Source organism: Triticum urartu, chromosome 3A, assembly GCF_056163025.1.
Source record: "Triticum urartu cultivar PI428250 chromosome 3A, HENAU_Tu73, whole genome shotgun sequence".
NCBI classification, from domain to species: Eukaryota; Viridiplantae; Streptophyta; class Magnoliopsida; order Poales; family Poaceae; genus Triticum; species Triticum urartu.
Genome location: NC_141875.1, coordinates 54,273,189 through 54,281,317, shown reverse-complemented (window position 1 = coordinate 54,281,317; position 8,129 = coordinate 54,273,189).

Genomic DNA, 8,129 nt, shown 5'->3' with positions numbered 1-8,129 from the left:
AGAGGACTAGCCATGACGACAAGCAAACAAACTAGCACACGAGCAAACAAGAGGCAAGAGGAAAGGAGAGGGAGGATAGAGAGAGAGAGGGCAAATAAAACGGCAAGGGTGAAGTGGGGGAGAGGAAAACGAGAGGCAAATGGCAAATAATGTAATGCGAGAGATAGGGATTGTGATGGGTACTTGGTATGTTGACTTTTTGCGTAGACTCCCCGGCAACGGCGCCAGAAATCCTTCTTGCCACGTCTTGAGCTTGCGTTGGTTTTCCCCGAAGAGGAAGGGATGATGCAGCAAAGTAGCATAAGTATTTCCCTCAGTTTTTGAGAACCAAGGTATCAATCCAGTAGGAGGCCACGCTCAAGTCCCTCGTACCAGCACAAAACGATAGCAACTCACAACCAACGCGATTAGGGGTTGTCAATCCCTTCACGGTCACTGACGAGAGTGAGATCTGATAGATATAATATTTTTGGTATTTTTGGTATAAAGATGCAAAGTAAAAAGTAAAAGCAAAGAAAAAAGCAAATCAAGATTTAAAGTGATGGAGATTGATATGATGGGAATAGACCTGGGGGCCATAGGTTTCACTAGTGGCTTCTCTCAAGAGCATAAGTATTCTATGGTGGGTGAACAAATTACTGTTGAGCAATTGACAGAATTGAGTATAGTTATGAGAATACCTAGGCATGATCATGTATATAGGCATCACGTCCATGACAAGTAGACCGAAACGATTCTGCATCTACTACTATTACTCCACTCATCGACCGCTTCCCCTTCTGTCACTGGGAAAGGACACCGCAAGATCGAACCCAAAGCTAAGCACTTCTCCCATGGCAAGAACTACCAATCTAGTTGGCCAAACCAAATGGATAATTCGAAGAGACTTGCAAAGATAACCAATCATACATAAAAGAATTCATAGAAGATTCAAATATTATTCATAGATAGACTTGATCATAAACCCACAATTCATCGGTCTAAACAAACACACCGCAAAAAGAAGAAGATTACATCGAATAGATCTCCATGAGAGAGGGGAAGAACTTTGTATTGAGATTCAAAGAGAGAGAAGAAGCCATCTAGCTACTAACTATGGACCCGAAGGTCTAAGGTAAACTACTCACACTTCATCGGAGAGGCTATGATGATGTAGAAGCCCTCTGTGATGACGGCCCTCTTCCGGCGGAGCTCCGGAACAGGCCCCAAGATGGGATCTCATGGATACAGAAAGTTGTGGCGGTGGAATTAGGTTTTTGGCTCCCGTTCTGATCGTTTGGGGGTACGTAGGTATATATAGGAGGAAGGAGTACGTTGGTGGAGCACCGAGGGGCCCACGAGGCTGGGGGCGCGCCCTAGAGGGGGGCGCCCCCCTCCCTCGTGACCTCCTGTTTGACTCCTTGGAGTAGGGTCAAAGTCTCCTGGATCACGTTCGGTGAGAAAATCACGTTCCCGAAGGTTTTATTCCGTTTGGACTCCGTTTGATATTCTGTTTCTACAAAACACTGAAATAGGCAAAAAACAGCAATTCTGGGCTGGGCCTCCAGTTAATAGGTTAGTCCCAAAAATAATATAAAAGTGGAAAATAAAGCCCAGTATAGTACAAAACAGTAGATAATATAGCATGGAGCAATCAAAAATTATAGATACGTTGGAGACATATCACGGTGCAGCCTTGGACGAACCCATGGCCAAGTTGTTGAGTGTGGTGCGGTGGCCGTCTGTCGGCGGCGGGGAAGCAGATCCGAGGCGGCGAACGACGGCATAGCGGGAACAGCTCTGGTGCGGTGGACGGTTGCGGAAGTGGAGCCGCAATAGTGAGGTGCAGGACGGCGTAGTTGGAGTGGTTCTGGTACGACGCACGTCGGCGTCGGCGTCGTGGAGGCAGCTCTGCCTCGGCTTCAGCTGCTAAGTCCTTGAGGGCGTTGTGGTTGCGGTTGCGTTGGACGACGACGTTGGGGTACCGGCTCCGGCATGATGGAGGAGGGCGGCGGTTGATTGGCCGCTATGGGGTGGAGGACGGAGGAGGCTGGGGTTTCGCGGCTGGTGGAGACGGTGTTTTCGCGGCCATGGAGTATGAATGGGGAAACGGAGGGAGGCGGGGAACTAAGGGGGAACAATGTTTCGGTTTGAGACGCGCTTGTTTGAAATTTGGGGAAAGTTACAAACTTTGCCCCCATCTAAAATTTCGGACATATTGCGGGTTGGGGGTAGTACAGTCATGTCAGGTGTCCCAAATGTGGGCAGGATAGATTTCGGCCGAGCGCATGGGTAGGCGCCCACAGCATATGAATGCTTCTCGGAGGCGGTTGAGACTGGCGTCTTGGTGAAGTTACAAACCTACCCTGGTTTAGACCTTTGGACATCGGGCCGATAGGCTACACGGGCCAGAGTCAGGACAGTAATTTCCTACCACCAAAACATTAGTCTCGCGCGGTTTCGGGTGACCAGAGGCCTATTTGGCGCTTCGTTCAATATTTGGGAGCAGAAGCATTAACGTTTTCGGTTCTCTTGAATTGAACTTTCAGGATTTGTCACACTTCACAAATCTTTACTCTTGAAAATCCTAAAGCTATGATTATTTTGGAATGGAGGGGGTACATTTGAATATACATTGTACATGAGTATATATTAAAAAATATGCAACTTACCTCAGTTCATGCATGGTTCCAGATATAATCTCCTTGGTTGCAAAAAAAAAGTTAGATATGCATATGAATATATATAGCATGTTCAAACTCACAACAAAGATTGATGCCCCCTTTTACATCTGATTTACAAATGCCATTATCTCGGGTTCAAATAGATGAATGCACTTCCTATGAATTCGAATCTTCGAAACCCCCTTTATGTTGAATTCGACATGTATTCTATTTCATAGCTAGCAATTTGGAATGTATCCATGCAAGTGACAAATGTATAAAGTGCTTCACACTAACAACATGGAGTGCACTAATTAATGTTTATATATGAATTGCAAAAGCATCCATTGCCTGTATTTCAAACCGCTCTCACTCTATGGATCGATAATATGAAATAAACACATGCACATGCTAGAATTCAATAGACTATGGGTGTCTGATAGACCGATTTTTGTCCATACGCAATTTGCGAAATTCATGATCTCATCCAAAAATATTAATGCCATTTATACTTTAATCTAATGCGTAGAACCGCCTTTTACACGTAGATGCACTATGCCTCGCCCCGTTCTCACAAACGCGTTATATATCTCTCTATCTAACGCATAAGTGCACACACTTTATATGCATCGGCATTTCTCTTTCACACATGCTCACAATCTCTCTCAGGGTGTCGGGGTGTCTCACGCACATGCTCTCTCTGTTTCTCTCTCTCTTTCTGACTACTATGTACCACTCTTTTCACTAATCTCAGTTGGAAAACACTATTTCTCTCACATGCATATATACACATGCACGGTCTCTACTAGCCCTCTATACGCACATATATGTGCCTACGTGTCTCCTGCACACACATTATCTTTAGGCCTCTCTCGCACACATTGCCCCCCCCCGACACACCTCTCTCTTAGTAGTTGGCAGATATGATTTCATCATATCATTCGGTAGGATATCCCTGGCTGTTAGGCTGGATGGTAATACGAGGCAAAGTTTTACCCTAGTTCAGATCGGACCCTTGCAGTTGAAGAAAGAGCCTACTCCTGGTACTCTATATATTAGTGATAGGGGTGTGTACAAAGTACACGTGAATACCAGGCATTGTGCGTGTGTGTATACTACCGACGAACTAGCCCCCAAGCTTGTATAACATACTAAGGGACTAGGGTTACAAATCATATATAGTCAGCTTATCACCAGTGGGGATAGAGTCCTCCGCGACTCTGGTAGCTTCGTGTTGTAAGCCGAGTCCTCCACATGGGTCTTCGTATAACACGTCTCAGTCCAACCTATATGTGGCATAGGATGGAACCGACCCATGAGTCTTCATGTTGACCCACCACAACTAGAAATGATGTGCCCACCACACCACACACGCAATCGGTCACTAAGAAAATAAGCATATACAATAGTACAACGGTATCTAGCTCACGATACGTCTCCATATTTTGTTGATGAAACTGACGGACTTTGCATTTGATGCGTGCTCCGTATTTTATTGACGACACTTACGGTCATTGTATTTGAAGCGAAAGCATGATATGGTCACTAGACTTCAGAATAAGCTCATCACGGTCACCACATACATTTTGTCGTGCTAACCAACATGTGGTTGGATGGTTAGAGGACAGTGGTTTCTCGAGCCCACCAAGGTTAAAGTCCTGGTGCTCGCATTTATCTTGTGTTAATTTAAGTACTTTCCAGCGATGTACATTCAGTGGGAGGAGACATTCCACTCGAGTACGAGGCACCTATGGTGACTTCTTAAAATATCAAGATCATATATGCTGGCCCACTCTCTCGAATGTGCTCATAGGGGTAGGGTTCGCGTGTGTGCGCTTATAGCGGTGAGTGCTTGCGCGTATATATGAGCCCTTGCGTCTGTACCGTGTTAAACAAATACATATCATGATTATACGGTCACTAGCTCACCCGTACAACTCCGTATTTTGTTGATGACACAGTCAATTGACCAGTCAAACGTTCCACGTGGCGCAACTAGTGTTGCACCATCGGGGCGCGTAACCATGGGGCCCACCTGCCAGCCCATATATGAAAGAAAGAAATGGTAGTTTGAGTCTGTACTGTGTTAATAAAATAGGAGTACATTTTAGGGTGATCATACGGTCACTGGCTCCCATACAGCTCCGTAATTTGTTGATAACACGATCAATTGACTAGTCAAATGGTCCACATTCAGCAGCGCACATTACCATAGGGCCCACCTGTCAGCGCGTATATGAAGGACAGAAATGGTAATAAATTAGTGGTCGGTGGGTATTCGAAGTCGTGAGACCTCTGGTTGGCAGTCACCGGCGGTGGGGGCCGTTCATTGGGCGGTGGGGTGGGGATCCCCGGAGAAAAAGCTCGGCCGGGGGGGCTAGAGGGATGGCCGGTGCGGCGGCGGACCGGCGGTGGGGAGTGGTTTCGGGGAGGGCGGGCCGGCCGTGGGCGGCGGGGGCTGGCGGTTCGGCTGGTGGTGGCTGGCGGCTCAAGGGGGTGGAGTTTGATGATAAACTGGAGGCCCTTGATTTCGTATCCAACGGCTAGAAAATCTAATGACCAGAGATGAAAAAGTCAGTCGACTGACGTGTAGCCTCACCCCGCACGTACACATGCACGCACACAAGACAGGCACGCATGTAGGCGTGCAACACTGACACGTAAACACGCACGCATGCTAGCGTGCAACACTTACACGTACACATGCACTCACGAACACACGCACGTACGCACCCATGCATGGAACACTGAAACGTACCCTTGCACGCACGCAACACTCGCACGCCTGAATGCACACAACACACAACGCAAGACACACGCTCAACCTATACGTGCATGCACCCTTTGTTAAGGACATGGATTGTTACGGGTATTAATCAATCTTATCTGTGATAAGCAGAACATTGATGTTTGCAGCGGTCTTTATGAATCACAACGTATCGAACGTGCTATCAACATAGTAGGCTTATCTACATGAAAAAGATGATGTCACACTCAATGAACAATCATCGGTTTATGAAATGCCCGCTTCTGACCGCCCTGGCCCACCAAAGGTTCCTCTGCTGTGCGCTGCCTGCATTGGGTCACTGACATGCAGGCCATGCACCCAAAGAGCCCACACGTCAGTGGAAGAACGGCGCGGTGTCCTAGGTCAAAGTCGAGGGCGCCACTCGCTGCATGCCCGGCTAAACACGCCTCTGTGCCGCATTCAAACGCCTCCATGAAACTCGCAGCCGAGAAACCCACTCTGGACACACGTCCGTTCATGACCGGGCCGACGTTAAACGCAATGCTGGCCGAGCTCCACCCATCCGCCGTCTATTTAATCTCCTATTTAAACGAGGCCAAACGCTGGCCAAGAATCGCACACCTCCGCCGCTCCCCTATCTCCTCCACCATTTTGTCCACTCTTACAATGGCTTACGAAGAGTAGTTATTCTGCATCCAAGCCGGCTGGGTAGCCCGCCGGATACAAGCTATGCAGCTCGCTGATCCACCTCCCTCCCCTCGCCCGACGAAGCCAGTTGCCGCCCCAAGCCGGCGCGCAGTTCAGCAACTCGCCGCTCTAGGCCAGCTCCACGAGGAGCGGCGCACGGGCGTCGTTGCTGCCGTCCACGCCGGTGCCTCGTACCGCGTCTCCCGTTTCTATGGCGGAGACTCCCATGCCGGCGGCCACGCCATGCAAGTAGCGACAGAAGCCGGGTGTGTGGAGAGCGACGAGTCGGTGGCCAGCGCCTCCGCGTCCGCCGTCATCATCAAGGAGAAGTAGAACACGGGAGGCTGCCACCGCTTGGGTCCCATGAAGGTCATGTTGGGTAACGTAGTAATTTCCAAAATTTTCCTACGCACAGGCAAGATCACGGTGATGCATAGCAACGAGAGGGGACAGTGTTGTCTACATACCCTCGTAGACCGGAAGCGGAAGCGTTAGCACAACGCAGTTGATGTAGCCGTACGTCTTCACGGCCCGACCGATCAAGCACCGAAACTACAGCACCTCCGAGTTCTAGCACACGTTCAGCTCGATGACGATCCCCGTACTCCGATCCAGCAAAGTGTCGGGGAAGAGTTCCGTTAGCACGACGGCGTGGTGACGATCTTGATGTTCTACCGTCGCAGGGCTTCGCCTAAGCACCGCTACAATAATATCGAGGATTATGGTGGAGGGGGCACCGCACACGGCTAAGAGAACGATCATGAAGATCAACTTGTGTGTCTAGAGGTGCCCCCCTGCCCCCGTATATAAAGGAGCAAGGGGGAGGCAGGCCGGCCCTTGGGGTGCGCCAAGGAGGGGGGAGTCCTCCTACTAGTAGGAGTAGGACTCCCCTTTCCTAGTCCAACTAGGAAGAGAGAAGGGGGAAGGAAAGAGAGGGAGAGGGAGAGGGAAAGAGGGGCCGCGCCCCCCTCCCCTAGTCCAATTCAGACTCCTCATGGGAGGGGGTGCGCCACCTCCTGGGCTGCTACCCTCTCTCTCCCCTCAGGCCCACTAAGGCCCAATACTTCCCCGGGGGGTTCCAGTAACCCTTCCGGTACTCTGGTTTTCTCTGAAATCACCCGAAACACTTCCGGTCTCCGAATATAGCCGTCCAATATATCGATCTTTATGTCTCGACCATTTCGATACTCCTCGTCATGTCCGTGATCATATCCGGGACTCCGAACAACCTTCGGTACATCAAAATATATAAACTCATAATGAAATTGTCATCGTAATGTTAAGCGTGCGGACCCTACGGGTTCGAGAACAATGTAGACATGACCGAGACATGTCTCCGGTCAATAACCAATAGCGGAACCTAGATGCTCATATTGGCTCCTACATATTCTACGAAGATCTTTATCGGTCAGACCGCACAACAACATACATTATTCCCTTTGTCATTGGTATGTTACTTGCCCGAGATTCGATCGTCGGTATCTCAATACCTTGTTCAATCTCGTTACCGGCAAGTCTCTTTACTCGTTCCGTAACACATCATCCCGCAACTAACTCAGTAGTTGCAATGCTTGCAAGGCTTATAGTGATGTGCATTACCGAGTGGGCCCAGAGATACCTCTCCGACAATCGGAGTGACAAATCCTAATCTCGAAATACGCCAACCCAACAAGTACCTTCGGAGACACCTGTAGAGCACCTTTATAATCACCCAGTTACGTTGTGACGTTTGGTAGCACACAAAGTGTTCCTCCAGTAAACGGGAGTTGCATAATCTCATAGTCATAGGAACATGTATAAGTCATGAAGAAAGCAATAGCAACAAACTAAACAATCAAGTGTTATGCTAATGGAATGGGTCAAGTCAATCACATCATTCTCTAATGATGTGATCCCGTTAATCAAATGACAACTCATGTCTATGGCTAGGAAACTTAACCATCTTTGATTCAACGAGCTAGTCAAGTAGAGGCATACTAGTGACATACTGTTTGTCTATGTATTCACACATGTATTATGTTTCCGGTTAATACAATTCTAGCATGAATAAT